General features: G+C 46.6%; 2 long non-coding RNA genes across 2 annotated transcripts in view; both read right to left on the bottom strand.

Moving 5' to 3' along the window:
- LOC148684471 (uncharacterized) overlaps window positions 1-2223 on the bottom strand; it is a 662448-nt gene extending 660225 nt beyond the window's left edge. Inside the window, exon 1 of the long non-coding RNA XR_015946072.1 lies at window positions 2148-2223. This is a non-coding gene — a long non-coding RNA (uncharacterized LOC148684471). The remainder of the gene's footprint in view (window positions 1-2147) is intronic.
- A 15289-nt stretch (window positions 2224-17512) lies between these two features.
- On the bottom strand, window positions 17513-22543 carry LOC148684470 (uncharacterized). The gene is made up of 3 exons (XR_015946062.1): window positions 22325-22543; window positions 19952-21795; window positions 17513-18711 (listed from the first exon to the last, which is right to left on the bottom strand). It is a non-coding gene; the product is annotated as an uncharacterized LOC148684470 (long non-coding RNA).
- Window positions 22544-23482: the final 939 nt, after the last annotated feature.

Below are 23482 nucleotides of genomic sequence, written 5' to 3'. Positions count from 1 at the left end.
CGCCTGCTCTCCACCCCTGTACCAGAGCATGCAGCTTCGCCCACTGTTTGCACTTTCTAGAAAAAGGACTTGTGAGCTCCTTATTGGGTGACTTATTACGGTCATCCCTCACCTTCTTTCTGTCATGGAGCTGGAGGCAATGTGCTTAGGGTTCCCCAAGTGATCTCCTGTCCAGGTGCTCCCCTGGCCCAGACTGGCTTAGCTTTATCAAGATTGCGGCTTCCTGTGCCTTCACACCATGCCCTGAGACCAGTAAAATATTGGCTGGCTGGGAACTGTAGGCTAAGCCCCACAATGCACTGGTTCCTGCAGCAAAGAATTTATCAGCGTCTCCCGAGATAGGGGTGGCTTAATCCATCCTGCCTGTCTCTGTCTTTCCCCAACTATCTGTAAAAATCCTGTGAAAGGTTGTGTCCCAGGACAGCTGCCCCTTGGGGAGGAAAAGAAATTTGTGACCTTGCCTCGCTGACTAAGCACATCCGTCACAACATTAAAGGAGCTTTAAGCATTGCCAGCTCAGCTGTAAAGGAGGTCATGAAAGAACTCTTTCATCCTCCACTTATTGGTGCATTTCGCTGTGGACACAGCACGGCCGGGATTATTTATTGTGGCGGTGCCATTATTATTAATAATAATCATGCCCCTTAACAGTTTTCTCAGCAATTTACCTTTTTCAGCACTTTGCAATTCTCATCTCGTTTATCCTTCAAGCAACCTCACGGGCAGGGGTCAGCTTCACCACCATTGGGACCCTGAGGCCAAGGAAGACGAATGCAAGGATCCTTCCCAAACGGCTGAAAATATTTGCATTCAAAGACTTGTCACACTACCTATGCATGCAGGTATGCATGCATTCAAGAAGGGCAACTATTTTACTGATTTGAGTTGCTGCAGAATTGCCAAGAGTCCTGAAACACCTTTACAATGGCTGGAGGGAGACAATCGGATTATTATTTACCTCCAGATTGCTGATGGTGCTTTGAAAGTGCAACCACATCCGCACTATTATATCACTTTTAGAGGCAGGCGGGGCTCGTCAACATGAAAAGGTAGGATCAGAAGGAAAACTCTGATCCTAAACCTCTGCTGCCTCGCAGGATATTTACGGGAGAAGAAATGTCTTAGGAGTAAACCTTACACAAATCCGAAGCGGAGTCCCTAAGGCGGTTGGATGGTGCTTTGGCCCAGTTGTCTAATCTGTTAAGGTCTTATTGAAGTGTGATCCTGTCCTCTGGGGTATTAGCTACCCCTCCCAATTTGGTGTCATCTGCAAACTTGCTCAGGATGCCCTCAAGCCCATCATCCAAATCCTATATAATAATGTGCAAGTGTCTCTGCGTCCAGTCCCTGTGTCCCTGTGTCCGCGCTACTGCGCATGTGCCCCACGGACACAGGGATTGGACGCAGAGACTGGATGCACACACACACACACACTCTCCCCACCCCCCCTGCCAGCCACCGCTCCCGGCCGGACAAGCGCCTCACTGCGCGAGGAGGAGGCTGCTTCCTTTTCCTCCCCCCCACGCTCCCCCACGACTAGCAGCAAGCGGGCGTCGCGCACGCTCTCCCCACCCCACCCCTCTGCCTACCATTTCCCTTGCGGTCCTCAGAAGAATCGTGGCCTCAGCAGAGCGCCCCGACGAAGCGACGGCCGTGGGAGGGGCCAGTCGCCCCCCCCATGCGCCGCTGCCACAGAAAGAGGCCGAATCACGGCCTTCTCCTGGGCGCCCACTGCCCTGCTGGCCTCAGCGGAGCGCGCCGCCGCCGCAGAAAAAGGCCGAATTACGGCCTTCTCCTGGGCGCTCGCTGCCCAGCTGGCCTCAGCGGAGCGCCCCGACGAAGCGGCTGCTGCGGGAGGGGCCATTTGGCCCCCCCCCACGCGTCGCCGCCACTGAAACAGGCCGAATGTTCTAGCGCCTGTTTATTTAACGGGCTGGATGACACTAGTCATTGATAAAGATGTTGAATAAGACTGGGCCCAAGACAGAACCCTGTGGCACCCCACTAGTCATTTCTCTCCAGGATGAAGAGGAGCCATTGATGAACACCCTTTGGGTTCGGTCAGCCAGCCAGTTACAAATCCACTGAATGGTAGCATTGTCTAGCCCGCATTTTACCAGCTTCTTTACAAGAATATCATGGGGCACCTTGTCAAAGGCCTTGCTGAAATCAAGATAGGCTACATCCACAGCGTTCCCTTCATCTACCAGGCTTGTAATTCTGTCAAAAAATGAGATCAGATTAGTCTGACATGGCTTATTTTTCAGAAACCCATGCTGACTTTTAGTGATCACAGCATTCCTTTCTAGGTGCTTATAGACCGTTTGCCTAATGATCTGCCCTAGAATCTTTCCTGGTATTGATGTCAGGCTGACTGGGCGGTAATTGTTTAGGTCCTCTCTTTCCCTCTTTTTGAAAAGAGTTGCCCTCCTCCAGTCTGCTGGGACTTCGCCTGTTCTCCAGGAATTTTCAAAGATTACTGCCAGTGGTTCTGAAATCACCTCTGCCAGTTCTTTTAATACTCTTGGATGTAGTTCATCTGGCCCTGCAGACTTGAATACATCTAAACTAAGTTATCATTTGGAAAGGGATAGGACTCTGTCTGCTTTATGAATGTTTTGATGTGTTTGGGGGCTCTGCCCACATTTCCATGGGGGGGGGTGCCTTTGTGTGCTCAAGCACTTCAGAAACTCGAAGTAATTCTCACCATACGTTTCTGTGTATTAACTGCTCTGATCGAAACAATGAAAGGTGTTTAAGCAGGATCAGCATAGCTGTTTTCCAGAACTTGTAAGTTATCCTTTGTCCCCTCCAAGCAATTATCCTGCCCACACAATGATAATGAAGAAAGATCCCTTAAGCTCGAAAAAGGAAAGTGTTGCTTTCAAAAATCTATCTGAATTGAGGTATCTTGCGTGGGAAGAGCCATCATCCATTTTGCTCAACTAGAAATGTTCCTATTGTGTTTTGTTTTGTTTTGTTTTGTTTTTAAAAAAGCTTTCCCCCTCTCCCAATGGAAACTGTCATCTCAAAAGTGAAAAAGCTGGATTACTTAGGTGGAGCAAACAAATGCTCTAGGTGCATTGTGTAGCCCGGACAGCCCAAGAATAAGCAAGTTAAATAAAGAAGGCAGTTCCTCTGCATATATGACACTGACCACAACCACAACCACCTTCAGAATCTAGAATCTCAGACCTTCCAAGTGTCCCTATTTTCCAGAGACAGTCCCAAATTTGCAGAAGCCGTCCCGATTTCTGATTTGATCCTGGAAAGTCCAGCTTTTCTTAGGACATCTCTATTTTCGTTGGAGAAACATTGGAGGGCATAAAGTTATGCGACCCCCAAGCCAAGGAGTTAAGTAACTATACAACCTTTAGAAGACATCTGAAGGCAGCCCTGGATAGGGAAGTTGTTTAATGTTTAATGCTTTATTATGTTTTTATATATGTTGGAAGCTGCCCAGAGTGGCTGGGGCAACCCATTCAGATGGGTGGTGTATGAATAATAATAATAATATTAATGCCCCTATTTTAATCAGAGAAATGTTGGAGGGTACAGAGTGTTTCTAGAGGGTTTGGGGGTATCTAGAATACTATGAAGAAGCAGAGGAGCTTCTGAGTCAAAGAGCATGACTACCCAAGCACTTTTGAATGCTATAGACATTCTTGTATTAGAAAATAAGTGTCAGTTAACTACTATCTAAAGCAGAGGTGGGAAAATGATCACCCTTCAAATGTTGCAGCATTACAATTCCCATCACCCTTGACCACTGGCTGGTGCTAATAGTTGTCGGAGTCCAACATCATCTGGAGGTCCCCAAGTTCCTCTGATGTAAAGGTAAACTATCAGGGAGACAGGATAGCACTGAGAGTATGTCAGACTAGTTTTCATTAGGGTTTACATTGCAATTTTGTCTAATTAGGCTCCAGTAATTAATGCTGTGAGTATAACAGGGATGTAATCAGACAAAGTGCTGGTGAGTTAAACCCCCATGGAAGCCGTTCATCTTTTGATAGTAATGATTATGTTCTTTTTTATTATTAAAGATCCCATTAAAAAGAATTTATGATTTTCCCCTTTGTGGAGGAAATAATAAACATGATATCAGATGCTCTTATTTTTGGTATCTCGCAACCGCATGTGCGTAATTAGCCACAGTTAAAAAGAGATTTTGCTAGAATGGCTTTTGGGGGACATTACAAATCAAATTAGAGGCCAGTTGAGTTTTTCTTCCCCCTTTTCAAAAAATATGGAAGTACAGTATCTATAAATTACACAAGCACAGTTGTTTTGAAAAGAAGTGTTTGGATCCTTGGAAAGACCAGCTAGGAAAGAAGCTGTTGTGGAACCGAGGGACTGATTAGCTGTTGGCGAGAGGACAAACTTGAGCAGGCAGGCAGCTGAAGAATGCCTTAATTGATCCCTTTTTGAGAGAAGCACTTTACTTCCCAGAAAACACCAGGCAAATGCTGTGAAACAATGGCTTCCAGTACAGCTACGTTAGACTTCATTGCCTTTGAGCAAATGTGAACTTCTCCCCACCAGATACTTTCCACTGGGAAGTCACCCTATTGACTTAAAACCCATCAATATAAACACGACCCGCACAATACAACAGTGTCAGCACAATCCCAATTTTTGCAAGCAAATCCAGGCGTGGAATGGGGTTTCTCACTCCATATTTACTTCAGTTCCCTAATAGAAGGTACTGAAGAAACTCCTGGCCACTCGGGGAGAGACGATTCAACTGCGTGAATGTTGTGTTCCCCTTTCAACTGCTGTACTAAGCACATGGATGTCAGAACTCAAGTCTCCACTGCTGAAAATAGTTCACAGTTCACAGTTCATTGTATGATTGTGTTTGCTCAGTGGCAGAAAATATGCTTTGCTGTCACAGGAGCGTGCCAGTCTGTAATCACACATTTCAAAGTTGGAGTTGCCTCTTTATTAGCAAAAGCTCCACAGACTTGGCTGAGTGTCAGGCCTAATGAGCACAGCAGCTCAATCCCAGTGGTCATTGTTGTTGTTTAGTTGTTTAGTCATATCTGACTCTTTGTGACCCCATGGACCAGAGCACGCCAGGCACTCCTGTCTTCCACTGCCTCCCGCAGTTTGGTCAAACTCATGTTCGTAGCTTCGAGAACACTGTCCAACCATCTCGTCCTCTGTCGTCCCCTTCTCCTTGTGCCCTCCATCTTTCCCAACATCAGGGTCTTTTCTAGGGAATCTTCTCTTCTCATGAGGTGGCCAAAGTATTGGAGCCTCAGCTTCACGATCTGTCCTTCCAGTGAGCACTCAGGGCTGATTTCCTTAAGAATGGATAGGTTTGATCTTCTTGCAGTCCATGGGCCCCTCAAGGGTCTCCTCCAGCACCATAATTCAAAAGCATTAATTCTTCGGCGATCAGCCTTCTTTGTAGTCCTCCTCTCACTTCCATACATCACTACTGGGAAAATCATAGCTTCAACTATACGGACCTTTGTCGGCAAGGTGATGTCTCTGCTTTTTAAGATGCTGTCTAGGTTTGTCATTGCTTTTCTCCCAAGAAGCAGGTGCTGTGACTAAAAGTCCCTACCTTCTCACAGCCGTCTAAGACCCCCTCCTCTCCTGGGCTCTTTCCAAGCAAGCAGAGACTGTCCCTGCATGCAGCCAAACTCTCCTCCGCCTCCAACCTCTCCCAGAACCAAAAGAAGCATGAAAGACAAGGGAGGAGACGGAGATCCCCATGCCTCTTCACCAGCCAGACTCATCCCTGTTTCTTGACCTTCCTCCTCTCCTGCTTCTGCCTCTGGACTTCTCTCTGCCACAGACTCTCCCAGTTCATAAAACCCTGTTGCCCCTTCAGCGTCTGACACCTCCTCTTCCCGGTCTTCTCCTTCTTCTCCATTGACCACTCATTGTTATCCTACCACCACTCCCCAGGCTCTGAGCCTTCTTCCTTTGGTGGTTCCCTAGCTGGTTTCTCCCACCATTCATCTGCATCCAACCAGTCCATGACATTTGCACACCAAAGGTCTCAGGTTTAATCCCTGGCACCTTCGGGAAGGGCTGGGGATGAAATCATTGAGTCAGTGCTGCAAGTCAGTGCCAGAGAATATTGAGCTAGATGGCCCAAGGGTCTGACACAGGATAACTTGCATAGGAATTCCTTTATTATTTTGCAGTTCCTGTGGTCTCTCAATGGCTCTTAGTCTCTGTGGAATGTACAAGTTCAGAGGCAATATGTCAATGTCACTGAATGCCAAAAACAACAGGATACAACAGCAGTGTCACAGTTTCCAGAGCTGGGTGGACTTGTTGCGTAACTGTGGCTGACAGCTCATCCAATCATAATATTCCCCCCCCCCCAGTTTGAAGGGATCTCGATGGTGTGCTAGTTCAAGCAGGGCCGGCCCTACGGCCAGGGGGGCACCACGAGCTACGCCCGCCCACTGGTCCGTCGGTCCACCGCACAACTGCGCCCACGGCAACCGCACTGTGCCCGCCCGCCCGCCCGCCGTACAGCAGCACCTGTGGCAGCCGCGCTGCGCCCGCCCACCGCGCTGGGAAACGGGGCGGGGGGGCGCTGGAGGAATCCGTCTCACCACAGCGCCAGGGGCACTTAAGACGGCCCTGAGTTCAAGCCCCTGCTCGATACAGGTTTGGCAATATAGGATGAAGCTATAGCATCTCTGACCATACCTGCCAACTTCCTGCCTGAAAAATAAGGGATCAGACCAGAAGTAGCAGACCGGAAGTAGCACTGCCGCCATTTTGGAACTGGGCAGAGCATGCTCAGAAGCGACTTTTGATGCTGCTCTGCCCTGTTCCAAAATGGCCACCACACCAGAAGTCGCGCTGCAGCCATTTTGGAACTGGGCAGAACAGCATCAAAAGTCGCTTCTGAGCATGCTCCACCCAGTTCCAAAATGGCCACCACGCCAGAATAAACCGGGGGGGGAACAAAAAAAATCCATTTTTCGGCTGGGAACAGCTGGAAAAAACGGGGTTTTCCCGGAGAATGCGGGAGACTTGGCAGCTATGTCTCTGACAGTTGGTTGCCCAGCCTCTGTTTAAATGCCTCTAGCAAAGGAGAGACCTGCAAGGCGGTCTGTGCCATTGTCAAACGGATCTTACCCTTAGGAAGTTTCTCTTGATGTTTAGCTGAGTGTTCTACCTTTTCTCTCCCGCCTTAATTTTTTCTAACCACCCACAATATAAGAGAGAACCAGGCTCTACAACAGTTGTTGGAGAATACAAAGCTGTAGCTTGCTTACTGGCTCAAATCCAATCCACAACTCCAGCATTCCCTTTCTCCATTAAGTACTTCTTCTGGAGACAATAATCATGCTGATATTCAAAAGCTAGCCTATACTGCTCCATCTGTTGGATGGATGGGGGAACCAGTGCAGTCAGAACTCTGTGGACCAGATGTGTTTTGGCTGACTGTTTCACAGAGAGAGAGAGAAAGTGTGTGCATGCTCTTGTAGTTACCTAAGGGGATTAGGAATTTCACCCAGATAAGTAAGCAAGCAAGAAAAGGGATGCAGTGCTTATCCACTTCTCTGGCAGTCTGAAGCACTTGTGCATTAGATGTGGACAAGGTGAAGCTACATGCTTGGCACCAAAGCTCAGTAGGTTGACCGCAGAGGGGTGGAAAAATTTCTGCTTCTCCGACACCACCCTTTCCTCTGCTCCACTTGGTTGGATGAGCAGGGTGGAATTTCACCTCTTGCATGTTTATGTTAGAAACATGGTGGACTAGCGGCAAAGGTGCAGAACAACCCTTGGCTTTACTGCCAGTCCAGTGGGCTTCTGTGCCTACCCTGTTGTTACTCATAAGAAGGGCTGGCAAAAGAGATGTGCCCTAAATGGCCTCGGTCCAGTATACCTGAAGGAGCATCTCCACCCCCATCGTTCTGCCTGGCACTGGACTGAGGTCCAGTGCCGAGGGCCTTCTGGCGGTTCCTTCATTGCAAGAAGCCAAGTTGCAGGAAAACAGGCAGAGGGCCTTCTCGGTGGTGGCGCCCGCCCTGTGGAACGCCCTCCCATCAGATGTCAAAGAGAAAAACAGCTACCAGATTTTTAGAAGACATCTGAAGGCCTGTTTAGAGAGGCTTTTAATCTATTATTTTATTCGTCTGTTGGAAGCCGTCCAGATGGGCGGGGTATAAATAATAAATTATTATTATTAATTATTATTATTATTATTATTATTGCTCCACCCATCTTTCACTAGCTTCTTAGGAGTTAAACACAAAACAAGTGACTAATTATTATTATTTTTAATTTTTTGCAGACTGGAAAACGCAGTGTTTTGTGTGTGTGTGTGTGTGTGTGTGTGTGTGTGTGAGCTGGAAGCAGCCTGGAAGTGGGGGGCTCATGTCTTGCTCTGTGCTGAACCTCTGTGCTTATTTGGAAACCTAATGGGGAAGCAAGGTCTTTTGGGATATTGATGCTGTGCACCCCTCCACCCTAAGCTCAGGCAGGGGCGTAAGAAGGGGGTAGTGGAGGTGGGCAGCCCTGGGTGTCGTCTCTGAGGGGGGTGACAAAAAGGGTCCGGGCACCCATGCAGCTAAGTCCGCCACTGTGCTCAGGTTGAATGTGTAAATAAAACCATATACCCTATAGCTGAAGAAGCTGGGACCCAGGTGGCACTGTGGTTAAACCACTGAGCCTAGGGCTTGCTGATCAGAAGGTTGGTGGTTCGAATCCCTGTGACGGGGTGAGCTCCCGTTGCTCGGTCCCAGCTCCTGCCAACCTAGCAGTTCGAAAGCACATCAAAGTGCAAGTAGATAAATAGGAACCGCTACAGCGGGAAGGTAAACGGCGTTTCCGTGTGCTGCTCTGATTCGCCAGAATCGGCTTTGTCATGCTGGCCACATGACCTGGAAGCTATACGCCGGCTCCCTCGGCCAATAATGCGAGATGAGCACGCAACCCCAGAGTCGGTCACGACTGGACCTAATGGTCAGGGGTCCCTTTACCTTTACCTTTACCCTAAAGACACCACAGTCTCCATTGACCTTCATTCTAAGAATACCAAACTCTCGGAAAGTGATTGGAACCCCTTGAGTCTCCCACTGCTTGGAGATAGGGGTGGTGTTTAACATTATAAATGACATGCCTACCCATAGATTTTAGGGCATGCTAGCAAGTTTTTTTTAAAAAAATTATTTGATAAACAGGGTATATTTAAACCCAGCTGTTTTTGCACGGTTTCCTTCCATTGTCCCCATTGCATAAAGAGCAAATGTACAACTCCCCTGAGTAACTGCTACAATTCCTCCTCCCAGCTTTTGAAAAATTACTGTTGATACAGCTAGAGCCAGTGCCCTTATTTGCAGAGGGAAACAAAAGGCAACACAACTGTCATTGTTCAAATGATGCCCATTCAGGCCGTTCTAGGCCTAGACAAAGTTCCTCCCTCTCACACGCCAGCATAAGCACCCCAAGTTCCTGGTCCTTCTGCTCTTTCCAAAAATGTTTTACCTTTTGCAAAAAAACTTTCCCCCTCCCCACTCTCTTATTTTTTGCATGTGAATAACTCAAACCAGATTTATTTTCACAATAGCCTGCAAGCTTTCAGTTAGCAGCATCCGGTAGATTTATTTCATTTTCTGGAATATTAGCTGCTGCACCTGGGCTGCAACTTGCCCTCACCCCCACAGGCTCCTAATGGGGTTTTTTTAGCACTTTGAAAGTGGTTGAATGCACCGCAGATGGATTTTAGGCCTGGCTCTTAAAGAATTTCTTTGTAACACTTGTCCATTTGTGCCTTGATTCTGCCCAGGTGAGACTTCACCATGAAGTGGGGCTGGGTTAACTATTTAGCAGTCCAGTCTTGAACAATGGGCATCCTGGCGCATTGGGGAAGAAAGAGGTAGTCATGGGTGCTTCCACTCCTATGATGAACCACTGGGAAGCTCAAGATCCTGGATACAGTGCATGTTTTCCATAGGGATGTTGGAGAATTCCATAGGAAAAGGAAAGGTAAAGGTAAAGGGACCCCTGACCATTAGGTCCAGTCGTGACCGACTCTGGGGTTGCGGCGCTCATCTCGCATTATTGGCCGAGGGAGCTGGCATACAGCTTCCAGGTCATGTGGCCAGCATGACAAAGCCGCTTCTGGAGAACCAGAGCAGCACACGGAAAAGCCGTTTACCTTCCCGCTGTAGGGGTACCTATTTATCTACTTGGACTTTGACGTGCTTTCGAACTGCTAGGTTGGCAGGAGCTGGGACTGAACAATGGGAGCTCACCCCGTTGCGGGGATTCGAACTGCCGACCTTCTGATCGGCAAGCCCTAGGCTCTGTGGTTAGGAAAAGGAAAACAGGAGCATAAATTGCCACAATATCCATGCTTATCCAGGGTCACGAATGGATACCAATCAAGCAAATATGAGTAGTATTCACTATCTGCACATACTATTCTGCATTATTTTTGCTGTTTAATTATATTGAAATTAGTATTGATCATAGCATATAGTGAAGCCATATAACGAAAGGTTTTGTGGAAGATGAATTGCGGCAGAACAGAAACAGCTCTGATTGCAATGACCACAGGACACGGTGGAAAATTGCTGCCTCCTTACATCCCTAGTTTTGCACAACGATACCTATACAGATCCAAGGGCCCTGCCATATAAACATTTGTACTGACCTATCAGCTGGTGGTAAGCCTGTGTTTGGGCCATACCATTTGACCCTGCAGCTGAGGGCTCACATGCCCTGCTCCTTTGTGCAACACATATGTAGAAAACTAGGCATTAGGCGGAAAGCTGATCCTTAGTTTTCCATGCACAGTGAATATTTTGGATGGTGGGGTGACTGAGCATCTACTTACATTCGGAAGCAGTATATTCAAGGAACAGATTGATCACCTGAAGATGGGGAGTCCAACTCCAGATGCATCACAGTTTTAGATCCTCATCTCCGCAGTGTGCCTTGCAGATAAAATCAGGGCATCCCCACACCTGGATTTTGCCAGACATTGCTGGGATTTCAAAGGTGGAATTGATGTCCAGCAGGAATTTTCCGAAAGGTGGCGCTTTGTCCTGGATCAAATAAAAAATTGAAAAATCATGTTTTGGTGGGGGGGGGTTGGGGGGCGGGGGGAAGTTCAACAACTTTGGGGTTTGTCTAAAAAAAAAGCTCAAGTTTTTTGAAATATGGCAACCCTAACAAAATACACAATGTGATGCCATTGCATTCAGCACTTTGCTTGTTCCCGTTCATTGGCTTCTGCTCGTAGGTGGTGAGGAAACACTGAACAAGATGGTGCTACATCATATATTTCCTTTAACAGGCGTTACTGGGGAGACATGAGTTGGCAGCAGCTGCACTTTCCATATAACTTCCAGTTAGGCCTTCAGAAATACGATGTTATTACAAGAGGAAGAAATGTGAAGGAGCCAACGCTCTGCCAGATTTTCTGGTTTCTTTCTGTCCAGAGTAGATTAGTAGAACGGACTTGTGGAGAAGAATTGAAATTCTGTAGCATTTGGCTTCAGCGACTCCCTGCTTCTCCTCACCCAACTAAGCCCCTTATGCTAATTGTTTGTCAAAAGCAACCAGAAGCTCAACTAAGCATGCTCTCCCCTCCCCAGTTGCCTGAGCAAGATTGGCACAAGGAGAAGCTCCCCAACCAGCCTGAAGGAAAATCTATACACATGGGAAGCTGTTCTGCAGAGTTCCAACTACACTGGAGCCTTAATTCTGTAGAATTAAGTCCCCATTTATTGTTATTATTACTTATCTGCAAAAAGAAAGAAAGAAAGTTATACACTGCCAACATTAAGAGAAAAATATCTCACGGCACTGAGCAGCATAAACCAACAATAAAATTACGTCCATGAAATAGGCACAAATAGGCAGATCAGATTAATACATCAGCATAACCAGATCCCCATTTATGAAAAGCCCAGGTAAAAATATGAGTTTTAATAAGGCACCTAAATGGCAATATCTGTAGGTACCTCCTGGTGCTCATTGTAAGCACATTCCAAAGGGCAGGTGCCACCACACTAAAGGCCCTGGTCTTGGTGGACAAAAGAGGAACTTTGCGAACATACCACACCACTAAGTGAGACAGATCCACAACATACAGTTAAAGCACATGACACTTTCCCAAAGAGCCTGGAGATCTATGGTTTGTTAAGGGTGCTGGGAATTGTAGCTCTGTGAGGGAGGAAGTAAAGTTCCCAGGATTCCTAGGGGGAAACCATGTGCATTGAACATGATGCCCAGTGTCTGTCCTGAGAATCAAAGTGTGTGAGCTGAGATATACAAGGTAAAATGTTCTGGAAGCAACTGGGCCCCAACTTATTCAGGGCCTTATAAGCCAATAGCAAAAACTAAAAACCTCACACTGGTGGCCAGTGCAGTTGTTTCAGCACAGGTCAGGCGTCGGCAAGGTTATCTGGCCATGGGCTGGATCATTCTCATGGACGTTGTCCGTGGGCCGGATGGGCACAGCACGACGCCGGAAACGGCGTCTGTGCATATCTGCAGTGCTGGAAATCGCTTCTGCAGCTGCACAGATGCCGGAAATCACATCTGCGCAGAAGCGATTTTCAGCATCTGGGCATGCACAGACGCAATTTCCGGCGTTGCTTGGTGAGTCCCGGCGCCGTGCTGCGGCGGTTTAGCGCAGCGCAGGGGGGACTCGCCGAGCGGGTGGCTCGGTTCACAGGTGGCCCATGGGCCAGATAAACGGCCTCTGTGGACCGTATCTGGCCCATGGGTTGCCGACCTCTGGCACAGGTGTTCTGCAGTGACAGGTGAGCCACTTTAACAGCATTTTGTGCTGGAAGCTACAGCTTCCAGACCTGCCTTAAGGGAAGCCCCACACAGAGCACATTGCTGTAATCCAGTCTGGAGATTACCAGTGCCTAGACTCCTGTAGCTAAGCTATTAAGCTATCCTGATCCAGGAACCATTGGTAGATGTTCCACCTGTCTAACATAGCCGAAGCAGAATGATGCTTGCTGCCAAACAGATTAGCTCAATATCACAAAGACGCCTTCTCAGTCTGCTGGAATGACAGTGGAAGGGACAAGTAAAATCCCTGAATGAGTGTTTGTGAAGGTTAGTAATTCAAAGGTGATACATTCACATACTTAGCACAAGCTTATATTTGTGGAAATTGGCAGTCCTATCCATATAACACATCACACTTTGAGCAGCATCAGTCAGGAGTGCTACTACACTAGCTATCAAATCGCAAACATGCGTTCATAAATAGACATGGCCCCATAGGCTGAAAATTTAAATGTGGACGCATTGATTATTCCAGCAGTATTTGCCCATGCACCTGCAGTTGGGGTATTTGCAAATTGGCACCTATGTGCTCAGATATGCTAATTGCATTGATATCCACCTGTCTATGCATGTTGGAGTGTGCCTTGCATACTAAACAGCTACATGTGTGTACGTATTGTTGATGCATCAGCTGTTCCCATTTGCAAGTGTCTTTGTGGGGGGGGGGGGCAGTATGAGACAATTAATGCCTTCCTGTTATTTGGACCACTGTTCAAGTGGGTATTTTCCTGAAGGTTCCATTGTGCAGGTGTGCGATATCCTTACTCGCTAGAATTTACAGTACCTTAGCTGAAAGGAACACAAGATAGCATACATGTCTGAAGAGGACAGGAGTGTTCCTTCATATAACTCCCTGCATAAATGCAGGATTCTCCCAGATTTATGACTGAGTGGCATGGTCACACAGGCTGTGACAGATGGCTCTGGGCCTTCCGAATGGTGCTCATGGCCTTGCAACCAGTGGTGTAGCATGGGGGAGGGGGAAGCACAAGGGTGGTTGCCTTGGGTGCAAAATTGTTAGGGGTGCAAAATTTCAATACCCAGTGCAGCTGTGTGCTTCCATCTCTGGGCTCTGTTGAAAATAGCTTCTCCGTGCAAATCAGGAAGTGACCTCTCCAGACAATGGAATGACTCTTCTTTTCTTATCTCTGCGGCTGCGATCTCCTGGGTGACACCATTAGGCAGTTGAATGTACATGCGTACTACATCCATTTCCCTCCTTCCCACCCACCCTCCCACTCTGCATGGCCCAGGGCACTGGCAACCCACGCTATGCCACTGCTTGCAACACTCTCCTCTAACCTCTCCATTCTCGCCTGCTCCTCGGCCTCTCATATCTCTCCACCTGCCTTGCATCTTTTGATGCCATCACCTGCCTGATAGCACAGTGGGGCTCTGCATGGCTCCTCGGGCTGCTCTTTGATGTCACAGAAGTTCTAAGCAGCTTTATGCAACCTTGGACATCAAGGTGGGCCATGGAAGACCTTAGGACCGTACTAGAAGGCAATCATGAAGCCAAGCCATTGTCCTCGTTTAGAATAGAGAAGGCAGAGAGAATGAAACAGCTAAGGCTCTTAGCTAATGTAGATTTAGTCATTTTAAAATATTTTAATTGCGCCTTTCTCCAGAACGGAAATCCAGGTGGCACTTAGGATAACTATGCCTGAACCAGTTAGTTAGAGTCTCCAAGAGAAAAAAAGGTCACTCTTGAGTCAATCAACTAATCACCTTCTGCTGCAGGACTAGTATTTGGAAGAAAAAACCTGGCACAAATAATTCTAACCGTATAAGAATTGATTTCACAGGCTGACATGGACACAGACTGATGCTTTCCATGTCTATTTCAGATGTGGGATTGACTCCTATAATCTACATATGATCAGTTTACTCAATATATGTCCATTTGGCTGCTTCGATCTGCAGGAGTGGAACTGTTTCTGGTGTCACATAATACTTGTTCCACATTTGTAGGAAAGCGATCTTTTCGTGTGGCAGCACATAAACTTTGGAACTCCCTGCCTATTGACATCAGGCAGGCACCTTTACTGCAAATGTGAAGAACAGTTTTGTCTAGGCAGATCTACCCAGAGATGTAGAATGCTGGCATGCATTTTAATCTGGTTTATAGGTTATTGTTGATTTGAATTATTTTTTGAATGTTTTAAATAGGGGTATATATATATATATATATATATATATATATATATATATATATATACACACCCTAGTATTTCCTGATAGTTACTAGTACCTACTAGTATTTACTGATAGGATGCGGGTGGCGCTGTGGCTTAAACCACAGAGCCTAGAGCTTGCCGATCAGAAGGTCGCCGGTTCGAATCCCTGCAACGGGGTGAACTCCTGTTGCTCGGTCCCAGCTCCTGCCCTCCTAGCAGTTCAAAAGCACGTCAAAGTGCAAGTAGATAAATAGGCAGGTAAATGGGAAGGTAAACGGTGCTTCCGTGTGCTGCTCTGGTTCACCAGAAGCGGCTCAGTCATGCTGGCCACATGACCTGGAAGCTGTACGCCGGCTCCCTCGGCCAATAACGCGAGATGAGCGCCGCAACCCCAGAGTCGGCCACGACTGGACCTAATGGTCAGGGGTCCCTTTACCTTTTTACATTGCCTTATTCTTTTTGTAAACTGCTTTAGGGTTTTGTTACAATCAAGGAGTATATTAATATTGTGAAGTGAAATAAAATTAGTCACCCACCCCTGCCTCCATTCCTATGTACTTTCCCATGCACCATACCAAGATGGGACTGTCATGGATGCCTCCGAGGGCAAGGAAACAGGATAGAGAATAGAGGGGTATTAAGTTGTTGGTATTAAGAAGAAGAACCAAGGAACATGCATTTAAAAATATCCAAACACTGCCGCCTCTTTCAAATGATGTTCAGCCATAAATTTGTCTGGCTCGTTTATTTATTTTACGTGCGTTATTCCCCCTACCCCCTTTTCTTTCTTCAGTCGGCAAGAATTTGTAATTTGCATGCACCTTTTGAGTCAAAATCAAACATTTGCCCTGCATTGGCCCCAGTTTAATTAAAATGATGAAAATGTGCGATATGCTTTTGGTCTAAGGCAAAAAAGGATGCACAGAACTGAAATTTGGAACAAACATAAAAAAATATATATGGAGAAATGCATGGTTGGAAGTGATAAGAAATGCCAAGACTATGTATTACATGGGATCATGGGATGAAAATAGAAAATATCCTTTTTTTAAAAAGAAGAAGAAGAAGAATTCTGGCATACTGTGAAGCTGTTGTAGGGAGGTTTGGATAGGATTACATGGTTTATGGATAATGCCCCTGTAACAGTGCCGATGCCTGTAATCTTGTCCGTGGCCTTTTTTGTGCGACTGACGGGGCCACTCATCAGTTTTAGCAGAACGTTTCCCCACACCTTGGTTTTGAAAGCGTTAAGGGACCAACTAAAACATGTAATAGCAAAAAGAAAAAGAAAAAAGAGCTTGCTACACAGGAAATGAAATAATAATAATAATAATAATAATAATAATAATAATAATGTATTATTTATACCCCGCCCATCTGGCTGGGTTTCCCCAGCCACTCTGGGTGGCTTCCAACAAAACATTAAAATATAATAATCTATTAAACATTAAAAACTTCCCTAAATAGGGCTGCCTTCAGATGTCTCCTAAAAGTCTGGTAGTTGTTTTATGAATGTTAATCAGCCCAAGGCCTGGATGAAGAGAAACATTTTCACCTGTTGCCTAAAGATATGTAATGAAGGCAACAGGTGAGCCTCCCCACTGGTGGAGGAAGAGGAGTGGGGGGGAGCACACTGCACTCGGCAGCGCAATCCTGATTGGGTGCCATCGCGGCTGCCCCCTGCCCACGCAGGGTGCCACGCCCCCAGGATGCGCGGCACGCCACACCCCCAGGACACACGCCAGCTCCGCCCCTGCCTGCTCTCCGCCCCCCGGTGCCAGAGCATGAAGCTCCGCTACTGAGCCTCTCTGGGAAGAGTTTCCACAAGCAGGAAGCCACCACAGAAAAGACCTGTTTTCATGTTGTACCCCTCCAGACTTCTCATGGAGGAGGTACACAAAGAAGGAGCACAAATGATGACCACAAGGTCAGGGTTTGTTCATATGGGGAGAGGCAGTCATTGAAATATTGCGTTCCTGAGCTGTTTAAGGCTTTATAAGTCAAAATTGGCTCAAACTGGAGAGGGGAGGAGGTCACAGTCAGATCAGGGCCACAGGGCAAATCAGGGGGTCCCGTACCACTCAACCATCTCAAATTTATGGGGACATCTCAGAACTACAGAAGCCATTCTGGCTTAGGACTGGATCCCGGAATAGCCCGTTTTTGATCTGGTACTCTGGCACGAATCAGCTGGCACAAGTCAGTGGGCTCACGCCAGATCAAGGTATGCTCTTTTTTGGTCTTGCACTCTCGCACGAATCTGTTGGCTGCTGCGAGAGCTCGGGACCGGAATATGACCATCTCAGTTTTGATCAGTGAGGTGTTGGAGGGTATGGGATCCATGCAGAGCCCCAATAAATACATTCCAATCCTCATATCAGTCTGAGAGCTGTGGTATCTAAATAGAATAGCTACATAGATAAACTTACACACTCTCTCTTATCCAGAATAGCTTACTATGTGTATTTTATGAACAGATTCTGCCAGAACTTTATTCATTTCTCTGTAAATGTTTAATAGTTTAATTTGCAGAGAGTGGGCTCTGACATTACGAGTTTCCACATTCCTGATTGCCACAGGCAGGGGACACTGTGAATCTCCATGCTGTCCATCTTCTCCATGACTCTCAGCCTTTTCACTTTTGCACTATATGCCCTGTGCAAACCCAAGTTCAACGCAAGAACAGCACTTTTACTATGTTTCCATAGGCCAAATAGGTGCAGAGAGAGACATCACCAGAGAAGGTGGGGGGAGAGAGAGAGATGTTGCTTCCAGGATCCTGAAGGGTTACATGGACAGATGGGGAAGCCCCCAGAAATCCCACCACTTTTTAATTATAAGAGATGCCCTCTCTGAATGCTGTTTTGATCCAGTGCCCGGAACATCTGGTCACCCTTGTATCTCCCTGTTTTATTTTAAGCCTGAACATTTTCTCAGCACACTGCTGGTTGCCATCAGAAGAAGGAACGGCAGTGGAGGAGTCAGAAAAAACACACCGAGTTGCACTCTGCGTCGCCCGCCAGAATCCACCCACATACTTCCAAACAGAGACATATTGGGGGTAAAGTTTTCAGCACAGTCCTTTGGGAATTTCACTTCGTTACCAGTAGCTATATGGCTGGTTTGCTGCTCTCGTAAATCGAATGGGCACCCCTTTTTGCAAGGGAGCGATTTTTGTTTTGACTGTGTGAAACACAAGGGCTGGCTGCTGTATGTGAAAGAGGCAGCCCTCTTCCATTTCCAGGCGGAAATCACCTGCGACAACAACCTACTAGGGTTGGGGCGAGGATTTGAAGTAGGGTCTTTTAAGCTATGCAAACATCCCTGTTCGTATTGTAGGAAACAGAGTCAACCCTTTTATGCTTGCACTTCCAGCAATCTGCTGGCTGCTACCCCCATCCTTCTTGTTGTTGTTGTTTAGTCGTTTAGTCTTGTCCGACTCTTCGTGACCCCATGGACCATAGCACGCCAGACACTCCTGTCTTGCACTGCCTCCCGCAGTTTGGTCAAACTCATGTTCGTAGCTTCGAGAACACTGTCCAACCATCTCATCCTCTGTCGTCCCCTTCTTCTTGTGCCCTCCATCTTTCCCAACATCAGGGTCTTTTCCAGGGAGTCTTCTCTTCTCATGAGGTGGCCAAAGTATTGGAGCCTCAGCTTCACGATCTGTCCTTCCAGTGAAAAAGAGCCTTGGTGGATCAGGCCAATGGCCAAGCAATCACACTCTCCCCACCTGTGATTCCCAGTAGGAACGGGGAAGAAACTTAGTTCAGTTCACGTTTAAGGGTGAATGTATCAAATATGAAACAGCATGGAAACTGAGACACAGGGACACTTCTGAATCTGCACTAATCCAAATTTTGCAGTGCAGTTCTCTGGCCATGTGATATGTGCAGAAATGTGGTAAAGTGTGCACGGACATGATTACAAAATAATTGCCCTCAGTTATTTTGGGATCCAGGATCTGTCTGGATCTAGTGCAGAGCTTTCCCCAACTTTTCAAGTTGGTGACACACTTTTTAGACTTGCATCATTTCTGCGACACAATAATTCAGTTTTACTAGCAAACCGGAGGTTAAACCAACCCCTTTCCAGTGTTTGCGCAACACACCTACACACTGCAGCCGACACACCAATGTGTCGCGACACACAGTTTGGAAAGCTTTGATCCAGTGCAGTGCCCTCATAGTTACCATGGTGAGTCAACCAGGCCAGTTTGTGATCTCAGTGTATCATCGATACACGGTTTAGGCATTGTCCTTTGTCAGTAGAAGTTGCTACAGGCATATGCTTCCAATCTGACAGTTATTTCAAGACTGACTAAACACGCAACAGAACTCTGCACAGATTGAGGGAAAGAAATGTTGGCAATTGTTTGGTTTTTTTGAGCAGCTTCATGAACATGTTTGTGGGCAGAAACTGGTTAAAGCAGAAACAGACTATAGACCTTTGGAAGCCGTCAATGAGAAACTGTCTGTGTTCAGAGCTTGGGAAATGATTGTGAAACTGCAAATGTTCTTGCTAATGTCTAAAAGTGACCTTTAATGGATATCATCGCTACAGAATAAAGTTGCTTTGATATGCTGAGATATTTCATTTTGTTCTAGAGCTTACAAGAACAAGAACAACAAAAGTTGGAGGGCGAGGGATTCCCAAAGCTAATTGTCTTTATTCATAAGAAAAGCATCATTTGTATTCTCCCAAAATGATATTATTATTATTATTATTATTATTACACGTCATTCCCTGTCACAAACACCTGTTGAAATGAGATTTTTGGGAAATGGATTGCAAATTAAAAGGTAATAGCTGAAACAGCATTGGCTGGAACTGTTTTAAACAATTAAGACTTAGGGTGCTAGTTGGATAAAAGGATCCCTCAGACCTGAATTAGAAAATGAATTTTTCATTCTACTTGCCAAAGCAAAGCAGACCATAGATCTACACCATAGATCAGAAGGTCAAAAAATTACCTGGCTGTGGAGTCCTCAGAAGAGCCTTGTAAAGAATGCTTGGCACAGCATTTTGCAGGCATCACTGCTCAGCTTCAGGAGAAGAAAGGGCTAAGGAGTAAACCCTTCACAAATCCAGAATGGAGTCCCTAAGATAGTTGGGTGGCGTATTGTACGGCTCCTTCCAGCAACTCCTGCAGCCCAGCTGGTGCCAACAATATTGCTTTGCTTTGCTTTCCTTTGGACCACATCGGAAAGGCTGGGAGGTGGAAGAGGCAGGTTTTGTCATCTGGGCAACCCAGGACCTCCATGCACACTCCTCAGGCTTGCAACCCAGAGAGATCACTTTGGTGCTGCTAACATGGTACAAACAACATGGGAGGCAGCAGTTACAAATTACCGGTCTCTGCAGCCACAGCAGGCGCTGTGATTCTCCATTCGTTTGTCTTCACCCCTGGAAGCATACTCCATTGACTCTCAAGACAGATGGATGCCAATAATAACTGGTCACCCGATGGGTGGTGCCTGCAAACCCCTTTTGGCTGATCCAGGTCATTATCTACCCCACACCTGATGTCATGAATGACATCAGACATAGGGCAGTTGAGCTGAAATGGCCTTGCAAGCCAAATGAGGAGGCTTGGCACATGGCCTCAATGGACCCGTGGGCCGGCAGTTCCACACCCCTGCCCTGAGAGCATTGGCTGAAAGTGCAGGATGCAATCATCTTGCTAAAACTTAACAAGCCTTGGTCAGGGCCTGCAGAGGAACCCGACAAGGAACCTCATGCAAGCTAAGTAAAATAAATAAATGATAGAATCACAGAATTATAGAGTTGGAAGGGACCCATGAGGGTCAAGTAGTCCAACCCCCTGCTATGCAGGAATCTCAACTGGAGCATCCATGACAGATGGGCATCCAACCTCTGCTAAAAAAAAAACCCCTCCAAAGAAGGAGAGTCCACCACCTCCGCAAATGTACAAGTGTCATCCATTAACACAATTATTTTGCCTCTGACCTCGCTTGCCCTTGGCCTGTGTTCCCCAGAAGACTGTCCATGTGGAAATGTGGCTCTTGGGTTCTGGGCTGTATCCTGCGGTATGCAAAGTAAGAGTAGCATCGGTTGTCCCGCCTACCACAAGCATGTGGTCCCTGACAAGTGACCCACGACAGATTGCAGGTGCTTGCCCTGAAAAAAAAGGATTATCTGGTCATGTTATGGAGGGAAATACCAGACAAGAGCTGAGAAAGCATTAAAATAAATAAGACAGAGTGTTGTTTTATTTCCCAGGATCATTTTTGCAGGGTCTTCAATGCACATTATGGTATCTTTGTTGGAGATTCATTCCAGTCATAGGTTTGTTGTCTATCACATGACGGTATGTGTTTTGTTTCCACAAAGTGGGATGTGACATAGACAGGATGTTTGTCTTACTGTGTTCCTGAAGTGAAACTGTTGTCCTTTGTTTTCTCTCTTTGCTGTCTGATGCTAGAGAGAGAGGGAGCCATGTTGCAGCGCTCCATGCGTTTATATGTAAATAAAGTAGATTAGCCAAATGCTGTGCTACTGAGTTCTGTTACGCAACTGCACAAACCTCTGCGGATCCGTGAAGTGTGCTGATGTCTTCTGGCATCAGTCGCTGTGGTGTTCGGGCTGGAGAATGCTTAAGAAGCTCCCAAACGATCACCCAGGAGGGAGGGAACATGCCAGTCGGGCATGTGTCTCTGCCAGGGTCCTACTCATGAGTAGGCAACCTCCTGACAATCTTGAAGGTTTGTTTTCTCCCCAGCAGGCAGGGAGGTGAATCCCCTGTTTTATGTTTTGTCAAAGGCACAGGAAGGACCATGCTATCACGAGGGACCACCTAAAACAAAAGGAACACAGGAATCTATCTTATACCAAGTCTGTCTAGCTCAGTATTACATTAGCTGGCAGCAGCTTCCCAGGATTTCATAACTTGGGGCAAAAGGCAGGTGCAGCTGTCCTTACCTTGGAGTGAGCCCCACTGAACTGAATACAACTTACCTCTGAATAGACCTAAATAGGAGCGCAAATGTCTTTTACATCAGATTTGAGGCAAGGTGCATCTGTTTGGCCTCCATCCCAGTTATTGAGCTCCGTTAATTAATGCGGGAGCAAATGTTAACCAGCTCTTAAAGGCCGAGTTGTCTGGTTTTCCGAAGGAAATCCACAAAAACTCCCAGCCCCAGCTCAACAGATAGCCATGCGCCACCCTAACTTTTAACGAAAAGGGAAATATGCCTGTTTACTCTGCACAGTGTTCCACTGTTTGGGTTAGCAGTATGCTAATAATCCTATAAAGCACAACATTTTTTTAAAGTGCAGGCAAAAAGAGAGAGAGCCAACTGTTTTCCTCCCCTCCAAACCCTTACCTCAATCATGACATAAGTATTTCAAGATGTTTGCTGAAGTATTACAAACCACATTGTGGGCTATCAATCTGTCAATGAAGCAGCAGAAGCGTTGGTATTTCTGAGTGATATTTGAAATCCTAAGCCCGCAAGAAAATTAACTGGGGCAAGAGCATCCTGTTTTCCACCCGGAGTGTACAGCTTTTCCTGAAGCAATGCTGTAATTGTATGCCTCATTCCAGAGCGAAAAGCATGTAATGCAAACGAGCAAAGGTTTCGCTGCCCTTCTTTTCTGCAGGGCACACACTGCATCCAAAGGAAATATTTTCACAATTACATCACCAAAGCAAAAGAATTCTGAAATTCCCAGACCTTGACACAGCGCTATACGGGGATGGGAGGAAGGGGGGCTGCGAACAATAGCTGATTTGTTGGAGGTGGATAGAAGGCATCTCAAGGCAGGTTCGCATAGACAAGGATGGTTCTCATAAATCCTGTGTGCAGGTAAGCTGTGGAAACAGATGTGCTGCAACCAAGGGCTCCTTGCAGCATGGGTATTCCCAATCTCCTCTGAAGACAGACTCCAGCGCTTGAGACTTTTTGGTTTAGGGAAAACACAAGTAAGAGGCGACATGATAGAAATTTATAAAATTATGCACAGCAGGGATAAAGTGATTAGAGTTTTCCTCTGTCATTCATAATACTAGAACTCGTGGACATCCAAGATGCTCAATAATGCTCAGTATACCTGAAGGAGCGTCTCCACCCCCATTGTTCAGGCCAGACACTGAGGTCCAGCTCTAAAGGCCTTCTGGTGGTTCCCTCACTGCAAGAAACGAGGTTACAGGGAACCAGGCAGAGGGCCTTCTCTGTAGTAGCACCCACCCTGTGGAATGCCCTCCCATCAGATTCCAAAGAGATAAACAACTATCTGACGTTTAGAAGCCATCTGAAGGCAGCCCTGTTTAGGAAAAATTTTAATGACTGATGTTTTAATGTATTTTTAATCTATTGTTGGAAGCCGCCCAGAGTGGCTGGGGAAACCCAGCCAGATGGGCGGGGTAGAAATAAATTGTTGTTGTTGTTGTTGTTGTTGTTGTTGTTGTTGTTGTTGTTATACGATTCAGCAGAGAAAAAAGAAAAGACTTATTCACGCAACACATCATTAAACTATGGGAC

The sequence above is a fragment of the Zootoca vivipara genome, chromosome 10 (genome assembly GCF_965207765.1).
Source record: "Zootoca vivipara chromosome 10, rZooViv2.hap1.1, whole genome shotgun sequence".
Classification (NCBI taxonomy): Eukaryota; Metazoa; Chordata; class Lepidosauria; order Squamata; family Lacertidae; genus Zootoca; species Zootoca vivipara.
Note: the sequence above shows the minus strand (reverse complement) of the source record. Positions and strands in the feature narration are given on the sequence as shown.